This window comes from Sciurus vulgaris (assembly GCF_902686455.1).
Source record: "Sciurus vulgaris genome assembly, chromosome: 12".
NCBI lineage: Eukaryota > Metazoa > Chordata > Mammalia > Rodentia > Sciuridae > Sciurus > Sciurus vulgaris.
Genome location: NC_136473.1, coordinates 42,836,188 through 42,862,451, shown reverse-complemented (window position 1 = coordinate 42,862,451; position 26,264 = coordinate 42,836,188). Strand labels below are relative to the sequence as shown.

The following is a 26,264-nucleotide window of genomic DNA, read 5'->3' as shown; positions in this document are numbered from 1 at the left end:
AACCAGTTTTTACATGACTTGCAAGCAAAGAATGGTTTTTACAATTTTAAAGGGTTGCAAAAACTGTATGTGATTTAAAATACCTAAAATATTTATAATCAACTTTTACAGAAAAATTGGTCCTTTGCCAGCTCCTAGTTTAATCCATTCTTATTTATTATGATTGCTGACATACTGTATGTATTGCTAACAGTTACAATTTTAATATTATTTCCCTTGCAGTTTTCTCCTTTGCTTTTTCTGTTGGATTGGAAAAAGTTTTTCATCTTCCTTTCTCTTCAACATCCCTCCCAATTAGGAAGCAATAGATGCTATTATTTTTGTTGTTGTATTTCTTTTTTCAGGATAAATTAAAAGATTTAATATTATCAACACTTTAAAAAATGGTCATTTGTAACATGCTGGCATAATTACAACAACCAGTTTTTGGGTTACTGATACAGGAATTTCAACAGCAAACTTAGAGCTTCCTTCAAACATAAAATTGAGACAGTGAATTGATGCAAACACTCTACATCTCAGAAAAATACTCTTCGTGTGACTATTAATACTCAGTTAAATATAATCACTGGCACTATGATTTGAGCCAGGCTTTTAAATTTGGATTAAGCCAATGGGGTCGGGGGAGCTCCCAATGGAAAAAGTAATGGGACTCAAAGTTGCGATAACTTGAAATGCCAGGGACAATGAGAAGACCTGTTTTGGCAGAGCGGAGTTATAGATCAAAACAATAGGAAAATATCTTTTAAATGAAAATATATGTTTCAAGCATATACATTAGAATCTCATGGTGAGCTGAAACTTCTTTAACAAGTTCCAGTCTGAAAAATGCATATAAATGAGAATTTAGAGAGCCAAGACACACCTTAGTCTTACTGAGTGCAAGGGAATGGCTTTGCATTTTCTCAGGGTCACTACTAAACTGTAGGGACTTCAGAAATAATGATCTATTTTTAAAAAGATGTTGCTTATTTATAAGAAAATATTTTAGTTAAAAGATTTGACCAGGTAAAAAGCTCATAAGCGGGACTGGAGTTGTGGCTCAGTGGTAGAGGGCTTGCCTAGCATGTGTGAGTGTGAGGCACTGGGTTTGATTCTCAGCACCACATATAAACATATATATATATATATGGAGAGAGAGAGGGAGAGAGAGAGAAAATAAAGGTCCATCAACAACTTTAAATATCATGAGCATCACACTGACTTTCAGGCGTTACCTCTCAAATTTCCTGAGAAATCAGTAAAAGAAACACAATTTTCCTCACTTTCTAGAAATTTTTTTTCAGAGGTTGTTCAGAGTTTTCTAGATGAATACACAGGCAATATTGTAGTTAAAAGACAAACTGAGGGACTGCTTCCCACTTAAAACCAAATGGGAAGAAAACTCAAAACGATCTGCTATAAACTGTAAGACAAAAGGCAGGTCAAAACTGAACGGTTAAGTGAAGGATGGCGTGTGTGATTACCCACTTAAAGTTCCCATTACATCATGACTGCGATTCAGTTTGGGGAAAATGGTTTAACATGTCTCTAAGAAAAAAAATAGTTTATACTTTTCATCACAAACAAAACAGTGGTTACCATGTCCTGTGCCACATCTGTCCCATACTGTTAAAAGTGAATCCAAGGTGGGACGAATGTCCAGGATGGGGAACTGGTAGTCCTTATTGACTTTACCCCCGTGGTAATAATCTATCACATGTCTAACTTCTGTGCCACAATGGTTGATGATCCAATCGTGCCTGTTGAAAGGCAACTCATACCCCATCCAGGAATCAGTTCTTGCCCTTGGTGAGTACTCTTTTGCTTTCCCTTCAAATCAGATCAACAATGGACCACCAGGACACTCTGCAGCATGAAGAGCTTCCCACTTCAAAATATCCCTTCAAGCCTGCATTGTTCTGACTGTGAATTCTAATAGAATTATACATATCTTTCTGATTAATATCTTCATCCTTTCACTTCCACCCTTTCCTTAACTTGGCATTCCAGAACACCAGTTTGGAAGGATAAATCCACTTTTTCTCTGAATCTGCTGGTGGAGTGCATGACAATACAATGGGCTGACCTGGAGCTGGTGTTGGTTAGGTGGTGGCATCAGATTTGAAGGATCCAGGTTCTCCTTATTCTTAGTGGTGGTGCCCATAATGGGACACTCCACATACTCATATGCACGATCTTGGTGGGCAGGCAGAGTATGTTTTGCTCTCACAGGCTGCACCAGAGGGTTCTGCACTCATCCAACAGTCTTTCTATTTTTTCTTTTTGTTTTGTTTTGTTTTGTTTTGTGGGCCATCTATTTTAATCGGAAGTTGACACCTCACCTCCCAGCAGGAACACATTTGTGAGAAGGGAAGCAGGGAAGGACTATGCGAACTGCCGGCTCACACACAGTCAAAAGTGGCAGGCAAATGGATGAAATTGGAGAATATCATGCTAAGTGAGATGAGCCAATCTCAAAAAACTAAAGGATGAATGGTCTCGCTGATAAGTGGATGATGACACATAATGGGGGGTGGGGGGACAAGAATGGAGGAAGGAGGGACTGTATAGAGGGATAAGAGGGGTGGGGGGGAAATAAAAGAATGAATCAAAAACTATTACCCTAGGTAAATGTATGATTACAAAAATGGTATGCCTCTACTTCACGTACAAACGGAGAAACAAGATGTATCCCATTTGTTTATAATAAAAATGAATAAAAAAAAGAATGAAATTATGGCATTTGCCAACAAATAGTTGGCAATGGAGAATATCATGCTAAGTGAAAAAAGCCAAACTCAGAAATTCAAAGGTAAATGTTTTCTCTCAAATACAGAAGCTAGAGTAAAATAAAGGAAAGAGGAAGAGAAGGATAGGATAACATAAAGAACCAATCAAATATAAATTAATAGACATAAAGTGTGTTTATTGCAAACATTCTCAGTTTTGCCTTTTAATTTTGTGTGAAATTTTGAATGTGAAAATGCTTGTTTTATGTAATCAAATCTAACAATCATTTTTTTAGCATCATCTAAGTTTGTGTTTCCCTCTCCTTCAAGCTGATAAGTATTAGGCATAATGTTTCCTTTTTCTTTTAATTCTTTAATCTATCTGAAATTCATGTTGAGTAAGATGAGATAACATTCTAATCCATGTGTTCTCCATAGTTATAATGAGTGGTTCCAGCATGACTTATCAAGTAAGAATTCGTTTCCCTTATTCATGGTCACGATTTACAATGCACAAGGAGTTTTTCATATACACTGAGATCTGCGGAGTGGAACGTGTGAGGTGCCTTCCGGATTGTTCTCCAATTGTAGTGTGGGTGGGAGACAGACTCAAATTTGGGGATAGCCTCCCCTCCTTCCAGGAACAGATTGCATCCAAGGAGTGGACACCATAGGGCATAACGTTCCAGCCACTTCATCTGAAAGCAGGGCAATTTTGAAGGGTCATATGACCTTGACTTTGCTGAGCAGGCAACTGCCCTCTGCTCAGTCTTGCATCTTCCCTTCCCTTCCCAACAGCCTTTCAGTTTCCCTTTCAAGTGTGGGGCATCCTGAAGGCGGTGATGCTGACTGATGATGTTCAGTGTTTGAGGTCTGAACAGGAGCAGTCAGAGTGGAGGCCGACAAACCCATGGTTGGAATCAATGTTGACTCAAAAAATTTTAAAATTCCAGCTGACTCCCCGCCCCACCTCTAACCTCCCATACCTGCTGCAGTCCCCACCTTCCTCTCACTGGGTCACCACAGTCACCTAGATGCTATTCATTGGTAATTACCATTAAATTTTGAGATAAATTCCTACCTATAAATTTTTAAATAAAGTTTAAAACTGTTCATATTTTTAACCTCTTTCTGTTAAACATTTCAAGTTGTTATTTAGATCTTCAATTTTTATCAATTTGATCATTCATATGAAAGGTAGTATTACACCAAAAACTAACAGCCAGTATTAATATACTTTTATTTCTATCAATGTCTGTGTTCAATCTTACATTCCATACCTTCTCTCAAGTTTCCTCCTTTTTTAAAAAGTAATTCTCTAATGAGAGTCTGTGGTTGGTTAATCGTCTAAATCTGTGTAATTATAAAAATGTGTTTGTCTTGTGTTTTTTGTTTGCTGAGTATAGAATTCTAAAGTGAAGTTAATTTCTCCAAGTTCTTGAGCACATTACTGTCCTCTTCCATCTACTGTAAAATGACAACTCGTACCCTGTCCCAGTCTGTTGAAGGCCCCTTTACTCAATAGAATCTGACTTTTGTCTCTGATAGATTTTAAGATTTCTCTCTTCATTCCTGATATTCTTCAGTTTCATTATGCTATAAACTTAGTCATTCTGCATATTACTACTGTACTTTTAATCTGAGAACTCGTGCCATCTTACAATTCTGGAAAATCTCAGCTCCAGTGTTTTTAAATATTGCTCCCCCATTCTCTTTTAGAATCTCTTATTAAGCATATAATATAGAACTTCTGTTAATTCCTGTAAAAATTCTTACTATTGTACATGAGATTATGACAATAATGTCTTTCCAATTCCAAATAGGAAATTAAGATAAAATATAAATAGGGAAGTGTTTATTCTTTTCTTAAAGCAAAATGTTAATTCAGGTATGTACTGAATCATATTATTTTAAACCAGGAGCCATCAGACTGTAAGTTAGATTATTACAAAATCATGTTTATTACAATATAAGGCTAAAAATAAAATTACACATTAAATTTGATAAACTAAAAATCAGAAGAATTCCTGAGTCCTGAAACTTGTGACATTACTTATGATTTCAAACTAATTACATGAATTCTAATTGTTGAATTCTGAAGTCATTAAAGAACTTATTGATACATACTTATAGTAAAATAACCTGTATCTGTTAATTTTTATGGATGTATATACAAGCATATATGCATATGTGTATACATGTGTGCATGTATATGTATATCCTACATACAATAGTACCTCCAGAAAGTCCTTACTTAAGTTTTCTAAATAACAATCATTAAAGCAATTTTCTACATAATCATCCTCATCTGATACATTGTTTATTTTTCTGTATTCTTCCTCTAAAATGTCACTCCATAAGGGTAAAGACTTTTTGGTCATTACTATATTGCTTGTAATATTTCATAGTAAATTTTCATTGAGTAAGTGATGTGTTCATATATTTTTATGTTCCAAACCTTAATTTGACTCAAAATTGAGCAAAAGAGATATTTCCATGAACATATATATGATAGGAGAGTCATATGGTGGGCCCAGATGGACCATAGATATTGAGGAGCAGTGTGTATCTCTAAAGAAGGCAAAACAAACTGGGCAATGGTACAAACAGAGGATGCAAACTGCTCTTGTTCTAAATACAGTCGGGGTTAACTGTGGAAAGATCAGAGAGAAAAGCTGACATACCAACTAGTTCAGGATTAAGCTTGGATGCTGTTATAGAGCATCTGTAGGTGGGTGCTCTAATAGAAACATGATATGTATGGTACATCCTTCAATTCAATTCTGTTCAGACTACGAGGCACGGCAGAAGAAGTCTTTCATTCTCTGTTCATCCTCCTCTATCATCATTGTATGATTGTTGTGTTGTTTTCCATCTGTGAACTAATCATATTTCTCTTAACTAAATCTTCATGTTTCTCACAGACTTTGGGTCATTTCTTTTCCTCTGCATAGAGTGTTTTACCCTGTTTCCTTACCTTCTCTCCCTGCTTAAGTCTCTTGACCAAATCTGCTTTTCCTTCAGGTCTTTGCTTAAACACAGGCACTCCTGGGAAGTGCCTTGCTGATGTGTTTCCACAGCACATACTTACTACATAAGTGCATTTAATCATACATTCTTGAAGTTGCCACATTTTATGGCCGTCGCCCCAGCCAGGCAATATGATCCTCAAAGACAGGGACTGGGGTTTGTTCACAGATGTGTTCCAGCACCTAGTACAACAACTGGCACATCAAGGGCACTCAGTAAACACTGAATAAGCGATGAGTAAATGAGTGACGAACGAATGAGTGTGAACAGGTTCAAGAAGGCAGCTGGATCACAGTAGTGTAAGAGGCATGATTACCAGTTGGTTAAAGTCTCAATCAATGGTTGAAGAAGGAGATGTGTTTGGCTCAGCAGGTAAGAGAACCTTAGGGAAGAGTAGAAGAACTTAGTATCACCGTAGGGTTGTTGAGCAATGGTGAATCAATGGCAGGTTAAAACTGTCAAGGGATCAGAGTTTATCTTTGGAAATTCCAGCTTTTCCTTTCTGGTGCTTTACCCAGGACCTGCAGTGGCAATGCCTTACTTTCAATGACTCCAAGTATCAAGTTCCCTCCTCGTCTTTCTGCTTTCTACCACACTATCTCCCTAGACATATTATTTGTGGAATTTAAGGTACTGATTGGTATAGAAGTAGTAATGGATTATTTGAACTTCAGGATGTTTTCAGAGACTCTGGTGTTTTGGCCCATAAAAGGCTACCTGCTCTGCCACTGGTCTGATGGATGTGGGCTTCATCAATTGCAAAATGGAGAATCATGGAGCCTCCCAGGAGGACACAGGATCAGCCAAGAGACGCACTGAGGTGTTAAAGAGGTAACTGTTTGCTATAATTCCGGCAATTGAATCTGATCCTTAATGAGACACAAATTATATATATTTTTCCACCAACTGGAATCCTTTATTATTCTTTTGAGCCGGCTATTCTCAGGGCTTTGTTCCCTATAATAGAAGGGATACCTTGAGATTATACCTTGTCAATCCTACATTCACAGAAATCTATACTGATACTAATAAAGAGACTCAATTCTCCTACAAGAACCCTTCTGTGACAAAAGTATGTTTGGGTATTGCCTAATGCACTCATAATAAATATATACAGCCGTAAAACACAGCAAAGATCCTGGTAGTCTGTTATTTGAAGTAATTGTAGATTGTGAGTGGACATTTTGAAGAGAAGCTTACAAGTTAGTTGTACTTTCTGGTAGTAATTACCTCCCACAAACATGACTCACTTCAGCAGCTTAAATGCAAGAGTTGGGTGTCCCAAAATCAACGGTCTTATAAATAAATCTCTGAATCATGAACTGAATGCATAAATGTTTAAATATTTCTCCCTGATCTCAAAGACAGCTTCAGAACTGAGATTTTTTTTTAATTCACTAAAATACCAAGGTAAAAAGTAAAAACAAAAAAAGCAGGAAGGATCGTGGGAGTCTCTGCATGCTGCGGCAAGGCTCTCTTCGCTTCAGAAGTCAACCTCCTTTCCGTGAGACCCACATGCCAGCAAGCACAGTGTACGTGTGTTTTCTTCAACTCAGAAGGGGAGAACTGCTATTTGTTTAAATGAAGCCCATTTGTTTTGCTTTTGAAACTGTACTCACAGGGCAGACTTTTATGGTAATGTAGCAACATGAATGTTTTGGATGGGACTTCCCAGGAGTCTCATGGGTAATAGAACATATAACTGAAGAATTGTGGCTGTGTCAACTAGGAATGCTGAAGAGAGAACAATTCATGCCAGAAGGAGATGCTCATTTTTTTGGAATGCTTACTCAAAGACATTGTGTATCCCAATGAGCTTTGGTCTTCCAATCAGTGAAACTTATTTTTTTTTTTTTAAGATGAAAAAAGTACACTGTGAAATTATTAACAGAAATTTAGGTGCTGACATCACCCACCCACTAGATTCATTTTTTTGAGCAAGAAGTCCTAAAATTTTATTCGTAGTTCATTATGAAGGAAGCTATGTTAGGTGCCTATACTTTTCTTGATATATCTACATATTTCAAAGTGTAATATCAATCACCTGCATGGATCTTAGAGTAAAACTGAGAGAATTCTATCATCATCTGTGTTTAAAATCTGGAATCACATGTACACCTACCTCTGATTTTCTGCCTGTTCAAACTAGCCATGTGGTAGCCAACTTATCACTGAATTCTACAGTAAGTTCAGGGTCAAAAGAAAACTGCTTTTGCAGAAAGTCTTTTTTCAGTATTTTTCTGAATTTTTGTCTATTTTGTTCCTAGTTATTTTCATATCCCCAGCTGCTCCTGTTGCATTCTCATCTCTTGGAAGGATCCAGAAAAATCAGGGTTCCTCTGTGGCCAAGTGGAGAAATGCCTGCCAAGAATGCTGAACTCCTGGTGAAGGTCAGTAAATACTACAAAACAGACTAAGTACAGCAAATAATAATGTCGGTGCACACAAATGAATAGCCAATTGCAATGGCATTTCATGGAGAAATTTGATAGAATAACATGAGTATATCTAAATGGGAAGGTTAGAGTAAGATACCTCCAAAGGGCACATAGCAACTCTGTGGTTAGACAAGGACAAACCTGAATCTCAGAGTGTCCCAGAATAATCATCATGACAAATAACTGGGATCTTTGGTTACACATATGAGATCTCCTTTGTACAGCTCAGCATCGCAGGCCAGAAATTTGGTTCCCATCAAAAGTCCTTTAAGCAGGAGAGAAAAACTAGTCCTATAGAGACCAATCTCTTGAGTGCAAAATGACCACTTATAACTGACTTTCAGACTCAGAGCATGCCAAATATAGGGCAAATTAGCTTTATATATGTCATTGGAGATGCTTATAGCAGTACCCATGAGTACAGGGGAGTGGGGAGGAAAATGGTGTAGTTTGGAAGAGATCTTTCACATATCCATTCTCAATCTACTTTTTAAATAAGAATACTAAGGAGGGAACTCTAAGGGATCTTAATAAGCATCCAAGAAGAATAGAAGCTACCTTGAGACTGATCAGAAGGGACTTGGGAAACAGGCCAAAGGAGGCTGACTAACTCTCTAATCCCCAAGTGCCTTTGCCAAGGAATGAGTGAACTCTCTCATTTAAAGGCAGTAGCAATCATTTTGTCTTAAAAAAAAATGGTATCAAATCATCTGCATTTTCTGTTTAATTGAGTTAGGCTACCTTGCAAAGACTCTGGTTACACTGGGAGATAGCATTTCTTCATTAAGTTGATGGCTCTTGCCCTTCCCTCTTCATAATACAATTTTTTGTTCATAATACACAATTTTTTGTTGTTAATTTATTCCTAAGGGAAGCAAATCAAAGAGAATGTAAACAACATGGTTTTAGTAATAAATGGGATAACTCCTCTGCAAATGTTATCACTATGTTCCAGAATGTAAAACTGCATAATGTAAAGATGTGAACTTATTCCAAATTCACATTCTCTTGAGATCTGGTAAGATGCTCTTAGTTTCACCTGGCTGGCTCCAGTTCCAGCTCTGCAGACTGTCCTGCACCGGCTCTGCCTGGAATCCGTCTAGGGCTCTGCCTCATACCCAGGAATGACACACCATGGGACAGACACACTAGGCAATGAGTCATGTGAAGTGGACCCCCGTGGGGTGAAACTTTACCTAGTGGAATGTGAGAACCAGTGGGTAAAATCTCTTTGCTTCCACCATACACATTCCCAGGGAACAGTCTCGTAGAACAGATGTATCAGGGGCATAAGTCAGTAGCCTACTAGATAATACCTTTCTCTGCTTCCCTGCTCTGTGTGACCTTGCCTGACAGTGCCCCTTGGGGATGTATACCCTAATGAGCTTAAATCCTTTGTCTTGCCTCTGCTTTCTGGAGAACTGAGGCTAAGACACATTTTCACAGAAATAATTTACACTCTCGTTCACCTGGAAGAATAAGCCTTCACAAATAGTGTTTAATTCTGTTATTAAAAGACGACCGGATAATGTTGGGTCCTTGTGGTTTCATCAGTGGTAACAAATGTCTCACTCTGGTGGGAGACGTTGATAATGGGAGAGGCAGTGCATAGGTGAGGGCAGGAACTATGTGGAAAATCTCTGCACCTCTTCGTTTTTCTGTGAAACTGAAACTGCTCTAAAAATAAAGTATTTTAAAACAAAAAGGAAGACTGATAAATGACTAGGTGAAATATTAAAACATTGTGTTAGTCAGCTTTTTGTCACTGTGACCAAAATACCTGACACAAACAACTTGGAGAAGGAAAGGTTTATTTTGGCTCATGGCCTGAGGTTTCAGTCCAAGGTTGGCTGGCTCCATTGCTTTGGGCCCGAGGTGACGTGGAATATCACGGCAGAAGGTGTGGGGGAATGGTGAAGGAAAGCTGTTCAGCTTATGGCAGCCAGGAAGCAGCAGCAGATAGGGGCCATAGGCAAGGTATAGTCCCCAGGGCCACAGCTCCAGTGGTCTGCTTCCTATAGCCATCTCTACTTGCCTAGTCTCCATCACCTCCCAGTGTTCCATTCCATTCCACAACAGATTAACCCACTGATGCAGTCAAAGCCTTCATACTCCAATTACTTCACAGAAGTCCCACCTCAGAACACTGCTGCACTGGGGACCAAACCTTTAACACATGGGCTTTCGGGGGACATTCCAAACCACAACAAGCATATTATAAAACTACAGTAATTAGATCTGCATGTGCCTACTGTGTTAGGCTTACACTATGCAATCTATGTGGTGAATAATCTCCGATCTTCAAAATGGCCCTGTTTGATAGATATCATTTGCATGATTGTTTTATAATAAAAACAAATAAACAAATCTGAGGTCTAGAAACTCTCCCAAACTTGCTCAAACTTTATGCTGCAGAGATAGGAGTTGAACTTTTTAATGACAGAAAAATGTATAGTAATATTTAGTAAAAAATAAGGTTATAAATTATAATATAATCCATACATGATAAAATGTTAAAATACATAAAGAAATTAGAAGAAAATCAATTTGATTCTTAAAAGATTCCAGAAAAAACTGAAGACAACTTTTCTGTTTTTAGTTTTTAATAATTTCTGAATTTTGATACAATGTTATATATTCACCATGTATTCACTAATCATTTACAAGGCTATATATTCACTAACCATTTCTCTCTTACTCTGGACACACAAGAAGACTATGATTACAGGTGTCCCTTGAGGTGTGATCATATGACCCATTCTGCCCATTGAAATATGAGTACAGTGGTCTCCACTTGAAACCACTTTCTGTAGTTTGGGGTGGAAGAAGACGCCCACCAACTTGGACACACTCACCTAGGAATTGCTATAGAGGAAATAGAGACACATCTACCTTATTTAAGTCACTACATTTTGCATCTCTGATATAGCCGCAAAGTAATTAACTTAATAAATATATTATACATAAAGCAGGCACAGTATTTTATTTATTTTTGTAACCCCTCTATGACTCAGCCCAGTGGTTTATATTGAATAAGCTTTCAGTGGCTGTTTATTAAATCAATATTGAATAAATTAATTTCATATATTATAATATTATTCTTGAGAGGAATATTTTTATTAATTTTTATTTTGTTTTAAAGACATATTGTCCAGGCTGGCCTTGAACTCCAGGGCTCAAACAATTCTCCTGCCTCAGCCTCCCAATCATTTAGGACTAAAATTATGCACCAGCGCATCCAGCTTTGAGATAAATATTTTAAGACTTAAAATCCCATATAACTCTTATTTTTTAAATGACACCAAATTAAATATGTCCTACTAGTTTGGTGTTGACACATTATAATGTGCTTAAAATTAAAGTTGATAATATAAAAAGTGCAAAAAAGGGAATGATTTATAAAAGTGGTTTATAAAAACAAATAAATAATGTTTTATTTGTTTTTAGTTTTCTTTTTATAGAATCATAAAATAATGCAATTAAAGGTGAATTATGGGTCACCCATTTAAACACTTGGTATACTAATGTATACTTCTTTCTTTCCAGGAAAAGTTATCCACTTCCAAATAAGCTAAAACATAGCTACAGAAATTAACTGGATATATATTTTCATGTAAGTTAATCAATAGAAATCATATTTAAAAGTTCAGATTGATTCCCCACAGTGAAAAAAATTGATTCCTTGTTGACTATATCTGGTCAAGATAATTTATAAATCCATTCTGCATTCCTTTGAAAAATTAGCAGTGAGTAAAAATAGAATTATTTTTTTAAATGCAACTTATCATTAGTATCTGTAATTTACATAAAGAACTACTTCAAACTTTTTACAGCAGAGAGATCAATACAATTTCATATTGTTTCATAATATGATTTTGAAAGGTTGTGCTGCTGTTCATGGCTAAATTACTACTTTAATGTCATTCTTTCTGATACCAAAGCTTTGGAGAAAAGTCTTTATGAAAAATACAAAGAAATATAGTGTAGAGTCTAGATGTTAGTATGTGAACTTTGAGTTTTACTGCTGCTATAATTTTTATCTTAAATGTCCTCCAAAGGTCCATGTGTCCCCAAGTGATACTACTGGGAGGTTGTGGAACTTTTGAGATGTGGAGTCTAGTAGGAGATCCTTAGGTCACTGCAGGCATGCCCTGGAAGGGGATTATGGGTTTCTTCTTCCTCTCTTTCGGTCCCCAGTTCATAAGGTGAGTGGTTTGCTCTGATGTGTGTTCCTGCCAGGATGTGCTGCTTTGTCACAGAACCAAAGCAATGTGTCAAAATAAATTTTTTTTCTTTAGGTATTTTATCTCAGTTACAGAAATCTGACTAACAGAAAGACTTGCACTATGATAAAGCATCATTGTCTTGTTTATGCCAGAGGAGATAAGCAATTGCCAGTCTACCTACTGAGAACTCCTAAAAAGAGTTATTTCTTAAGATCAAACTTATCGTCAGAAGCTATACTTGTATATTCTCACCCCTAATTTACTTATTTTTAACTCTAAAAAGTAATTTTTTATGTTAGAAAATCAATTTATTTCCGCCATGGGTGTTGTTTAAATATATTAATTGATTAGTATCCTTTTAGTTTAATAAACTGTATATGTTATGCCTGCATTGCACTTACATTAATATCTTAAACTACTCACCATTTAGGATAATGAAAAATCACTTATGACCATTTACATAACTGGCATGTAAATTTAAAGTAGCTATCCATCACTACAATATTACATGGAATTATTAAAATGGCATTTCAATGTACTTAAAATAGTTGTCCTAGTGTGAATTTTAAGTAAGTTAAATACATTCTCCAAATAATTTCTTCTAAAAAGACTTAACTGTTACTTGAAGCAGAATTTCAACAAATAACAATTATTTGCTCTACAATAAAAACTAGAATGACTGTTTGACATTTAGAATTGAAAGTGGAAATTTCCTTTTATCCCCCCCCCCCCCCCCCCCCGCCTACTTTAGGGATTGCATTTTTCTTCATATTTTATTTTTCTGTGCGGGATTCAGCCAGTTTTCCTGACTTGGGGTCACAGGGACTTGGAAAACTATTGCGTAATGTAATAAATCACAGTGAAAAGGATTTGCTGGAGGATCTTCCTCTATTTGCCTTTGTTTCTTTCTACTTGCCGCTTGGATGAGGAAGAGGAAGAGAAATAATAGTTGGAAAGGATGGGAGTGGAGACATGCCAGAAAGAGAGCAATAAGGTCAAGGTGAAAACAGTCATCCCTCGTCTTCCAAGGCAGTGCTGCTCTTGAACTGGCTGTGAGGGACAGATTGTCCTGGGGGGAGAACACGCCACCTGGAACTGACAAAAGGGATTAAGAGCGATGATGGGTGGCTGCTGGCTCTCAGAATGTCGCCTGTATATCTTTGTACAACCAGATGCTTTCTTGGATACATCAGATTAATTCCAGGCCCAAGGAGCAAAAGAATCCTAGAACAGAGTCATAGGATGTGAAGAGTGAAAGCAACTAGGGATGTTACTGCCCTGATATTTGGAAGCTCAGATAGTTCACAAGCTCAGATAGTTCAGCAAGGAGCTGAACTGGGAATCCAAGCCCCATGACCCTGTGCATGAGACACAGTGTTCCTAACCAGGTCCCAACCTCAGAGTTGTCTTGCTCTGTATTCATGCAAGGGCAACAGGGCCAGTGGGGAGGTGAACTCTTTCCTCCATGCATTGTCACTGTATTCTTTGCTCCCTGGTTCAAGCTTTCTGAGAAAGCGTGTTCTGAACTTGAAAGCTCTTCTGTCCCTTTCCTTTTCACTGTCCCTCACACAGGCAAGCAAGGGAGTGGACAGAGAGAAATCTATGAAAAGATGGTGTGTAGAGATGACAGCCACTAAATGGCTTTAGAATTATTCATCTAGGTGTGTTGTGAAAGAAAGAAAGAAAGAAAGAAAGAAAGAAAGAAAGAAAGAAAGAAAGAAAGAAAGAAAGAAAGAAAGAAAGAAAGAAAGTTAGTTCAGTCGTTCACACTTTTCTTCCAGTTACAAGGTTGAATGCCTACACTGCCACTACAATCAGTCCTCATAAATGTGGCATTTATGGAGTCTTCCCTCCGCAACCCCCCACTTGCACTACAGTAGTGGTGTCTTGTTGAGACCTGCACTGGACTTACCATAATAATTCTGCCCAAGTTAGAAGTCTTCAAGTTATTTGAAATTTATGTCTTTTCTCATTAATAAATATACATGGCAACCAATCATATTAAAAATGAAATTGGCTAAAAAATTGAGACTATCTCATACCAGTGTTCCAATATCTATTCTCCCTGAGTTATCTTACAATACCTCTCTCCCTGTGTGGAATTTTTAGAAATTACTAAAAATTTCTATTGACTGCTTCCTCTGCGCAGACATTATTTAAAATATTTTTCATGTAAAACTCACTTATAACTTGCAATAAGGTTCTGTGGTAAGCTATGATTTTCTCACGTTTTATAGTGGAAGTAACTGAGAAACAGAGGTTAAGTTCAATTATTTGTCCAATGTCCCACACCTACTAATGAAAAGAGCCAGAATCTGAATAGGGGCAGCTTGGGTCTGCATCTGTTTCTTACTTATTACTTTGTACTACCTCTCTGAAGCCAGTTAGTCTGCATCAGCTGCATACATGTGTGTGTGTCCTTGTGTGTATAATATAGTATAGTAAGAATGTTTATTCTGGCTTGTCCCCTATATGCTATGTAGCCTTGGGCAAGTCCTAAATGACTTGATTTCCTCACCAATAAAATGAGAACAAAAACGACTCTGTCACTGAGTTTGAAGAATTAAAAGAAAACATCTGGAAAGTGCCTAGGTGTGTGAGATTCATAGGAGGCACCCAATCTGAATTAGCACCTTCTCTTCCTGCTAGGTCTTACCTGATCACTTAATCTGACTGATCTGGTCAGTCCATTCACATTAATGTACATCCTAAGAGACAAGAAGAGTTAGAATACACCATGGGAATACACCATCAGACTTTCTTTAAGTCTGATTCTGTGGTTTCCAGACAGCTGTTTCACGGTTTCAAAAATAAAAGCAGTCCTGAGGAACTATTTTCAAAGAAAGGGATGAGGTAGGATGCAGAAAGAGATGACCAGCATTTTAAGTTTTTGTTGTGTATTTTTCTTCTTTCTATTTCCATACTCTCAAAATCTTAAAATGTTTGTCCTGGGTGGCTTCCTTTTTTTGACATATTCCCAGGGCCATAAGAATAACACAGTCCACCAACTTCTTCACTGCTTCTTCTTTTTTTCCATTTTTTGAAAATTTTTAAAATATTTGTAATGGTGAAAAAGACCAATTAGCTTTTTTTTTTTTTTTTTTATTGTAAACAAATGGGATACATGTTGTTTCTCTGTTTGTACATGGCGTAAAGGCATACCATTTGTGTAATCATAAATTTACATAGAGCAATGTTGTTTGATTCATTCTGTTATTTTTTCCCTTCCCCCCACCCCTCCCACCCCTCTTTACCCTCTATACAGTAGTTCCTTCCTCCATACTTGCCCCCCTCCCTAACCCTAACTCTAACCCTTCCCTCCCCCCCATTATGTGTCATCCTCCACTTATCAGTGATATCATTCGTCCTTTGGCTTTTTGAGATCGGCCTATCTCACTTAGCATGATATTCTCCAATTTCATCCATTTGCCTGCAAATGTCATAATTTTATCATTCTTTATGGCTGAGTAATATTCCATTGTATATATATACCACAGTTTCTTTATCCACTCATCAATTGAAGGGCATCTAGGTTGGTTCCACAGTCTGGCTATTGTGAATTGAGCAGCTATGAACATTGATGTGGCTGTATCTCTGTAGTATGCAGATTTTAAGTCCTTTGGGTATAGGCCAAGGAGTGGGATAGCTGGGTCAAATGGTGGTTCCATTCCAAGTTTTCTAAGGAATCTCCACACTGCTTTCCAGAGTGGCTGCACTAATTTGCAGCCCCACCAGCAGTGTATGAGTGTACCTTTCTCCCCACATCCTCGCCAACACCTGTTGTTGCTCGTATTCTTGATAATCGCCATTCTAATTGGGGTGAGATGGAATCTTAGGGTGGTTTTGATTTGCATTTCTCTTATTACTAGAGATGTTGAACATTTTTCCATATGTTTGTTGATTGCTTGTAGATCTTCTTCTGTGAAGTGTCTATTCATTTCCTTAGCCGATTTGTTGACTGAACTATTTGAATTCTTAGAGTAGAGTTTTTTGAGTTCTTTATAGATTCTGGAGATTAGTGCTCTATCTGAGGTATGATTGGCAAAGATATTCTCCCACTCTGTAGGCTCTTTCTTCGCATTGCTGATAGTTTCCTTTGCTGAGAGAAAGCTTTTTAGTTTGAATCTATCCCAGTGGTTGATTCTAGCTTTTATTTCTTGTGCTATGGGAGTCCTGTTAAGGAAGTCTGATCCTAGACCAACAAGGTGAAGATTTGGACCTACTTTTTCTTCTATAATCTGCAGGGTCTCTGGTCTGATTCCGAGGTCCTTAATCCATTTTGAGTTTAGTTTCATGCATGGTGAGAGATATGGGTTTAGTTTCATTCTGTTGCATATGGATTTCCAATTCTCCCAGCACCATTTGTTGAAGAGGCTATCTTTCCTCCATTGCATATTTTTGGCACCTTTGTCTAGTATGAGAAAATTGTATTTATTTGGGTTTGTGTCCGTGTCCTCTATTCTGTACCATTGATCTACCTTTCTATTTTGGTACCAATACCATGCCGTTTTTGTTACTATTGCTTTGTAGTAGAGTTGAAGATCTGGTATTGCAATACCCCCTGTTTCACTCTTCCTGCTAAGGATTGCTTTAGCTATTCTGGGTTTCTTATTCTTCCAGATGAATTTCATAATTGCTTGCTCTATTTCTGTAAGGTACACAATTGGGATTTTAATTGGAATTGCATTGAATTTGTATAGCACTTTAGGTAGTATGGCCATTTTGACAATATTAATTCTTCCTATCCAAGAACATGGAAGATCTTTCCATCTTCTAAGGTGTTCTTTAATTTCTTTCTTTAGTGTTGTATAGTTCTCATTGTAGAGGTCTTTCACCTCTTTTGTGAGATTGATTCCCAAGTATTTTATTTTTTTCGAGGCTATTGTGAATGGGGTAGTTTTCCTAATTTCTCTTTCTGAAGATTCATCACTTATGTATAAAAATGCGTTGGATTTATGGGCATTGATCTTGTAACCTGCTACTTTACTGAAATCACTTATGAGTTCTAAGAGTTTTTCTGGTGGAATTTCCAGGTTCCTCTAAATATATAATCATGTCATCAGCGAACAGGGATAGTTTGAGTTCTTCTTTTCCAATTCGTATCCCTTTAATTTCTTTGGTTTGTCTAATTGCTCTGGCCAGAGTCTCAAGAACGATGTTGAATAGAAGTGGTGAAAGAGGGCATCCCTGCCTTGTTCCAGTTTTTAGGGGGAATGCTTTCAGTTTTTCACCATTTAGAATGATATTAGCCATGGGCTTAGCATAAATGGCCTTTACAATGTTAAGGAATGTTCCCACTATCCCTATTTTTTTCTAGTGTTTTGAGCATGAAGGGGTGCTGTATTTTATCAAATGCTTTTTCTGCATCTATTGAAATAATCATGTGATTCTTGACTTTAAGTCTATTAATATGGTGAATTACGTTTATTGATTTCCGAATGTTGAACCAACCTTGCATCCCTGGGATGAAACCCACTTGATCATGGTGCACTATCTTTTTAATATGTTTTTGTATGCGATTTGCTAAAATTTTGTTGAGAATTTTTGCGTCGATGTTCATTAAGGATATTGGTCTGAAATTTTCTTTCCTTGATGAGTCTCTGTCTGGTTTAGGTATCAGTGTGATATTGGCTTCATAGAATGAGTTTGGGAGGGTTCCCTTCTCTTCTATTTTATGGAATACTTTGAGAAGTATTGGAATGAGCTCTTCCTTAAAGGTTTTGTAGAACTCGGCTGAGAACCCATCTGGTCCCGGACTTTTCTTTGTTGGTAGGCTTTTGATGACTTCTTCTATTTCAGTACTTGAAATTGGTCTATTTAAATTGTTTATGTCCTCCTCATTCAGTTTAGGCAATTCATATGTCTCTAGAAACCTGTTGATGTCTTCCAAATTTTCTATTTTGTTGGAGTATAGATTTTCAAAATAGCTTCTAATTATGTTTTATATTTCCATCCTGTCTGTTGTGATATTTCCTTGTTCATTCCGAATTTTAGTGATTTGGGTTTTCTCTCGTCTTCTCTTTGTTAGTGTGGCTAAAGGTTTATCAATTTTATTTATTTTTTCGAAGAACCGACTATTTATTTTGTCAATTTTTTGTATTGTTTCTTTTGTTTCAATTTCATTGATTTCAGCTCTGAGTTTAACTATTTCCTGTCTTCTACTACTTTTGGTGCTGTTCTGTTCTTCTTTTTCTAGGGCTTTGAGCTGTAGTGTTAGGTCGTTTATTTGTTGAGTTTTACTTCTTTTATTAAATGCGCTCCATGAAATAAATTTCCCTCTAAGTACTGCTTTCATAGTGTCCCAGAGATTTTGATATGATGTTTCTTTGTTCTCATTTACCTCTAAGAATTTTTAAATTTCCTTCCTAATATCTTCTGTTATCCATTCATCATATAATAGCATATTGTTTAATCTCCAGATGTTGGAATAGTTTCTGTGTTTTACTCTTTCATTGATTTCTAACTTCAATCCATTATGATCTGATAGAATACATGCTAGTGTCTCTATCTTCTTGTATTTGCTAACATTAGCTTTGTGGCATAATATATGGTCTATTTTAGAGAAGGATCCATGTGCTGCTGAGAAGAAAGTGTATTCACTTTTGGTTGGATGGTATATTCTATAAATGTCCGTTAAGTCTAAATTATTGATTGTGTTATTGAGATCTATGGTTTCTTTGTTCAATTTTTGTCTGGAAGATCTGTCCAGTGGTGAGAGCGGCGTGTTAAAATCACCTAGTATTATTGTGTTGTGGTCTATTTGGTTTCTGAAATTGAGAAGAATTTGTTTGACATACATAGATGAGCCACTGTTTGGGGCATAGATGTTTATGATTGTTATATCTTGCTGATTTATGCTTCCCTTAAGCAGTATGAAATGACCTTCTTTATCCCTTCTGACTAACTTTGGCTTGAAGTCCACATTATCGGAAATGAGGATGGATACTCCAGCTTTTTTGCTGAGTCCATGTGCATGGTATGTTTTTCCCCATCCTTTCACCTTTAATCTATGGGTATCTTTTTCTATGAGGTGAGTCTCTTGCAGGCAACATATTGTTGGATCTTTCTTTTTAATCCAATCTGCCAGTCTATGTCTTTTGATTGATGAATTCAGGCCATTAACATTCAGGGTTATTATAGAGAAATGATTTGGTTTCCCGGTCATTTGGTTCATTTTTAAAATTTTGTTTATTTATTTGTTTGACACAACTTGTTTCCTCCTTTATTTGACAATTCCTTTAGGATAATTCCTCCCTTTGCTGATTTGCTTCTTTGTTTTTCATCTCTTCCTCATGGAATATTTTGTTGAGAATGTTCTGTAATGCTGGCTTTCTTTTTGTAAATTCTTTTAGCTTTTGTTTATCATGGAAGGATTTTATTTCATCGTCAAATTAAAGGTAAGTTTTGCTGGGTATAAGATTCTTGGTTGGCATCCATTTTCTTTCAGGGCTTGAAAAATGTTGTTCCAGGACCTTCTAGCTTTTAGGGTCTGGATTGAAAAATCTGCTGATATGCGTATTGGTTTCCCCCTGAATGTAATTTGGTTCTTTTCTCTCACAGCCTTTAAAATTCTGTCTTTATTTTGTATGTTAGGTATTTTCATTATAATGTGCCTTGGTGTGGGTCTGTTGTAATTTTGTGTATTTGGAGTCCTATAAGCCTCTTGAACTTGATTTTCCATTTCATTCTTCAGATTTGGGAAATTTTCTGATATTATTTCATTGAATAGGTTGTTCATTCCTTTGGCTTGTTTCTCTAGACCTTCCTCAATCAAAATAATTCTTAAATTTGGCCTTTTCATGATATCCCATAGTTCTTGTAGATTCTGTTCATGATTTCTTACCATCTTCTCTGTTTGTTCAACTTTGTTTTCAAGGTTAAATATTTTGTCTTCCATGTCTGAGGTTCTGTCTTCCAGGTGTTCTATCCTATTGGATATGCTTTCTATGGAGTTCTTAATTTGGTTTATTGTTTCCTTCATGTCAAGGATTTCTGTTCGGTTTTTTTTTCAATATCTCTAACTCTTTATTGAAATGATCTTTTGCTTCCTGTATTTGCTCTTTTAACTGTCGATTGGTGCGATCATTCAATGCTTGCATTTGCTCTTTCATCTCATCGTTTGCTTCTCTGATCATTTTAATTATGTACATTCTGAACTCCTTTTCTGTCATTTCTTCTGCCATGCTGTCACTGGGTTTTACTGATGTAACATCTAGATTTGTTTGCAGCATTTTCTTTCCTTGTTTTCTCATATTGTTCAGGTATCAGAGGACCGCTGAGATATTGCAGATTTCCTCTATTGACTTACCATGTCCCTGAAGATTTCTATATATATCCCCCCTTAGCCTTCAGTAGGCTGAAGTCTTGGAGGAAGTTGATAATGCGGTGCTCCACAAGGAAGCTGCCTCTCTCGGAGTGGTGGCCTTCAGGTGGGGTATATTCCCTGCTAGTGGGCAGAGGTGCCTCCACTTGTTGACCAATGGTCATCCAAAGGGGACCTAGGCTGTGGGCTGAGGCAAGGCCTGTTTGGGCCTGTGTCTCTGGTTTTACCGTCCTTGTGGGGAAACTTCACCAGGCAGGGAAGACTCACCCAGTGGGGAGGTCTCGCTGGTCAGTTTCCTCCTAGAGGGTCCCCTCAATTTACAGCTACCGCCTGGGCTGGGCTGCCTTCCTCTGCAAAGTTTCCAGGGGCCCGGCCCTACCTCCTGGGCCTGGGAGCCTCACCCTTCGCAGATGAATCTCCTTAGGCTGCCCCTCCTCAGAGAATTTGCCCACAGGCCTGGAACCTTTGCTCCGCCCTAAGCCTGTCTCTGTGCGGCTCTTCCACCCAGAAGCCTCCTAGATCCTGGGACCCTGCTCTGCCCCTAATTGCCTGGCTATGCGGCCCCTCCTCTGAGCAGCCACCTGGGGCCCCGTACAATCTCTCTGAGTCCCAGAGACCCGCCACACGCCTCTTCCTCCAGACAGCCGCCCAGTATTCCGGTGGGGTCACTAGGAGTCCAAGAAACTCACTTCGTGCCTCCTCCTCCCACCAACCACCCGTAGCCTGGGGCAATCAATCACTCCGAGTCTAAGTGACCCTCCCCGTTCCTCCTCCTTCTCCAGATAACCCCCCGGGTGTTCAGGAGCAGTCCCTCTGAGTGGCTCTGAATCCACGTGACCCGCTGCACGGGTCCTCTGGGCACCGCCCAGAGCTCAGGTGCGGCCACTCAAGACCAAGCGTCCCACCACGCTTCTCCTCCAGGCAGCCCCCCTGTGTTCAGGAGCTGTCACTTTAAGACCAAACAACTCACCACTCGCCTTCTCCTCTGAGCAGCCGCCTGGAGCGCTAATGCAGTCACTGCGAGTCCAAAGGACCCGCCGCGCTCCTCCTCCTCCTTCTCCTACTCCTCCGGGCAGGCCCCGGGGTTCAGAAGTGGTCAGAGTCCAAACAGCTCGCCACGCAGCCCCTTCTCTGGCAACCGCCTGTAGCTCTGGTGTAGTCACCCGAATCCAAGCGGCCGCGCTCCTCTTCCTGCTCCTAGTCCTCAGGGCAGGCCCCGGTGTTCAGAAGCGTCGTTCTGATTCCAAACAGCTCGCCGCGCGGCTTCTCCTCTGGCAACCGCCTGTAGCTCTGGTGCAGTCTCTCTGAATCCAAGTGGCCACGCTCCTCTCCTCCTCCTCAGGGCAGGCCCCGGTGTCCTGAGTCCACACAGTTCTCCTCGCCACTCTTCCCCTGGGCAGCCGCCGGAGCCCCAGTGGCTGCTCCGAGTCCCAGCGCTGTGCCGAGCGGCCTCCTTTACGGCGCTCCCAGCTGTCCGAGTCCACTGCTCCAGCGGGGGGAGGGGCGTCTCGCCGGCAGTTCTACTTCACAAAGTTTCCTGCGTTCCGGGACCCCCGTCCCATCCGGGATGCCCCCCCAGGGGGTGAGAGTCACCCGGCTGCTTTGAGTTGGTCCCAAGCGTCTCAATATCTCCTCTTTTGAATCCTGAGTCCTGGAGCAACATGAAATGCAGCCACCCTCTAGGCCGCCATCTTGAAAACCTGACCAATTAGCTTTTACTCAAGCTAATTTGTGTTATTATTTCTAGTTCAAATGCTGTCTGTAATGGACCTAGCCAAATTGTGTCCAAGATTGTCAAAAAAGCATATTGCAGTTCCAAAATTAGAATTAAAACTTATTGTACTCTGCCCAGTATTCCACACTCCTCAGCAGAGGAAGGAGCTGATTCTACCAGGTTGAGGTCTGAGGATCTGGAAGATATTCTTCACTCACAGCTCTTGGTCACCATGTGGGGACATTTCAGAAAAGCTGCAAGAGACTGACATTGGTGTGGCTGAAGGGGAAAATGTATTTACTGCCTGTATAATCACAAACACAACTGTTTCATTTGGGAAAATGTCCTAAAGCACACAGATAGCCAACCTGTTTGCTTCAGATGGCTTGTTTCAACCCATGCCACACACATCAATTAGCAATGCTTTCCGTGTACCACTGACAGAAAGCCGCCATGGCCTTCATTTATCCAAACTCTGATCTTTCTATGATGCCATGAATTAACACAGGTTGAAAATGCACTGTTCCAGTCTGTCTCCACACAGCAAGAATTTAGCTAACTCAGGGCAGAGTATTTTGTACGTGTTTTTTGTCTTCAAGGAAGTCCATGATCTCCTTTATTGAGGTAACTCCATGTTAACTGTACACACTATTGTCCTTTGGGAAAAAAAAAATGGCCAAGAGAGAAAGACAGGACCACACTCACTAGTGGTAGAAAGAGCATGTTCTTTGGGGTCAGAAAATCTGGTTCCAGCTCTGCCACCTACTTGCTAGCCATATCACCTTGTACAAGTAATTTAGTCTCTTTGGGCCTCTATTTCCTCCTCTCTAAAACGAGGACAATACTAGTCCCACAAAATGGGACTCAAATGAGTTCATAAGTGATAAAAATAACTATGATTTATTCTGTACTGACTATATACAGTATTTATAGCACATAAATACTATATAGCATATATAATGGTATTTGCTCCCAATGCTTTCTGCTACCACTTATTTAATATTCAAAATAATACTAAGAGATCTATTATGATTCTGATTTTAAAATGAAGATCCTGACACAATGATAGCCATACTAGGAGCTATTACTATTAATAATTATAAATATTTTTGTGATTTAAAAGCAATAAAGTCTATAAAAGAAAGTAAAACCAACAGGAATTTTCTCACTTAAAATATTATAAAAAAGCAAGATTTATATAGGAAAACACTGAGTAGGGGTAAGATGAACCATTGTTCAGGTTGTTTTCTTCCTCTAGACTGTTCTCTCCATAAGGACAGGTAGTCAAGAAAACTACTTACCTTAAATGAGCCTTCTGATCTAAACAGCTCTATAAAGATATTATTAGAAGCTAAAATTATTTGCAAGACCCATAGAGAAGAGAGAAAATGAACAGAGGAAAGAGCAAACAATTTTTTTTCAAATGCCCCAAAATTCAAGGATATGTTTCTAGATTGAAAGAGGCTACTATAATGAACAAGGAAAGACTCATGCCAGGACACATCAATGAAGTTTAGGAACACCAAAAAGATGGTAAGATCCTGAAAACTTCCCAAAGGGAACAAACTTGTGAAGAAAAACTGCTAACATAAAAAGAGATGACAACATTTCTCTGATAAGTGGATGATGATACATAATGGGGGCGGGTGGCAGGAGGAGGTAAAGGAAGAATGGAAGAAGGATGGACTTTGTAGAGGGAAATGAGGGGTGGGGAGGGGAGAAGGAAAGATAATAGAATGAGACAAACATCATTACCTTATGTATATGTATGATTATGCAAATGGTATGACTCTACTTCATGTACAGCCAGAGAAATGATAGTTGTACCCCATTTGTGTACAATGAATCAAAATAAAAATGTGAAAAAAAAGACAACAAAAAGCATCAAAAGCAATACAGGAAACTAGAAGGCAATAACAAGCATCTTTGAAATGTTAAAGCTAAGTTATTTCAAATGTAAAATATCACACCCAGACATGTTATCAACTGGTCTTAATATTTTATCATAGTCAGAGGCTAAAAATGTCACCTCCTCTGAATGCTGTTTCTCAGGAAACTACCAGAGAAGGTGCTTCACAAAAAAGAGGAAGTTTTTGAAGAAAAAGGAAGTCTCAAGCTACAGGAAACTGAAGACATAGGAGACAAAGGAAATTCTCAGGATGCAGTGAAAGAATGTTCCAGAATGACAGCTGTGCAGTATCCCTGGATAGCAAGTCTACACTTGAGCAAGAGAATTGAAAGCTGTGGGAGAGAACTCTCTAAAGACAAGGGAAATGGAATCGGTTGATTTGCTGTGTTTAGCTTTTATTACTTTTAGTTGTATGACAGATATGTCCCACCATTCAGAAGAAAACACAGTGATAGATACACAGAAACTAAACAAATAAAACTAAAAAGAAGACAATTATTAATTCTAGGAAGAATGAAAAGTTTTGCCAAAAAAAGGAAATAAAGTGTATTATCTGAATGAGTAATGAAATCTGTATAGAATTCAAATTACAATATCTTCAGATTTAGCCAAATATTGAGAACTAACCATTGGGAAGATGGGAATGAGGAATAGAAGACACCAACAGCCTAACCCCCACAATACCAAGTTGACATTGCTAAAATTCATAAAGCAAGAAACAGTATTGTATGTATTATTTAAAATATGGCAAGACAGATAAAATAGTTGAACTTGGCTGCCTCTGGGTAGTCAGTATCAAGGGTGAAAAGGAATAGGCAGGGTCCATTTTCAATAAGACTTTTAGGTTTTCTAATTTCCAATTGTATAAATATATTTATGTAATACTTTACATAATAAAAATTTATAAACCACATTTTTAAAAGGCTTATTTTGTGAAGGTAACTTCATCAGAGGTGCTTCCAAGTTTAAGAAACTGGTTTTAGAACCACATAAAGTGATTCTAATCTGATGGTTTAAAGAGTACAATTTGTTCTTCAAAAACAAAACACCTAATGTTAGGAAGTTAATTCTCATCCCCAAAAGCAAAAGAGCTAAGCAGAAAGATTAAGGATTCACAAAGAGGGTGAAAAGGAAAGAAAGCAAAATGGAAGAAGAACCAAAAAAGTTAACCTTGAAGACGGTGAAAACCAAGGAATCATGGAGAAGTTCATTGATTCAGTAGGAAATGGGAGGAAAAGGAACTCAGAGACTCTGCTGGCCATCCACATGCACAAAACCAGGCAATGGGAAGAGAAGGGCCTAAGGCAGGTGACCAACCAATCATTTAAAAAAATTACTGGAAGAGGAAAGGGACCAAGGAGTGGAAAGTGGGTAGGGGAAGGGAAAGTGCTGGGGAGTGATGTTGGCCACATTATATGGTCACATTGTGTGTTGTGTGCGTGTATGAACACATAACAACACATCCCATCAGTATGTACAACCGCAATGCACTGATAAGAAAAGGTGGGAAAAATACATTCAAAAAAAATGAAAAAAAATTACTGGTGAGTGATAAAAAACTGGCTACTTAAAAAGATTTAATTTTTCCCTTTTGAGTCTTATAAAGAAAATCTATGAAAATCCATATCTTAAAAAACCAGAACAAATAAAACACCTTGGTGGGGCAAAGAACGTTTTCAGAGTCTGAGAGCTCTTTCCTCATGTGTAACGGGATTCACAAGCTGGACACTGTCTTTGTGGGTAGATCAGGATCAGGGCAATTAAAGAACTGGGAAAAGGTGACTAAGAATTGGAGGGTTCTATTTTTTCCTAATTGGAAACAGATTTTCACTCTAAATTAATATCCTTTCCTTATTCTATACTTTAATGTTACTTGTGTCACATATATTTCCAACTATTCTATGTTTCTGGTA

The 26,264-nt window shown here is 38.3% G+C and overlaps 1 long non-coding RNA gene and 1 pseudogene across 2 annotated transcripts in view; one reads left to right on the top strand and one right to left on the bottom strand.

Annotated features, from left to right (window-relative positions):
- Nucleotides 1-1,295: 1,295 nt before the first annotated feature.
- On the bottom strand, nucleotides 1,296-3,623 carry LOC306642062 (holocytochrome c-type synthase-like; annotated as a pseudogene). Its single transcript has 2 exons — nucleotides 3,486-3,623; nucleotides 1,296-2,252 (listed from the first exon to the last, which is right to left on the bottom strand). The product of its transcript is annotated as a holocytochrome c-type synthase-like (transcript).
- A 27-nt stretch (nucleotides 3,624-3,650) lies between these two features.
- The window catches only part of LOC306641052, a 61,178-nt gene continuing 38,564 nt past the window's right edge, over nucleotides 3,651-26,264 (top strand). Inside the window, exon 1 of the long non-coding RNA XR_013758005.1 lies at nucleotides 3,651-8,131. This is a non-coding gene — a long non-coding RNA (uncharacterized lncRNA). The remainder of the gene's footprint in view (nucleotides 8,132-26,264) is intronic.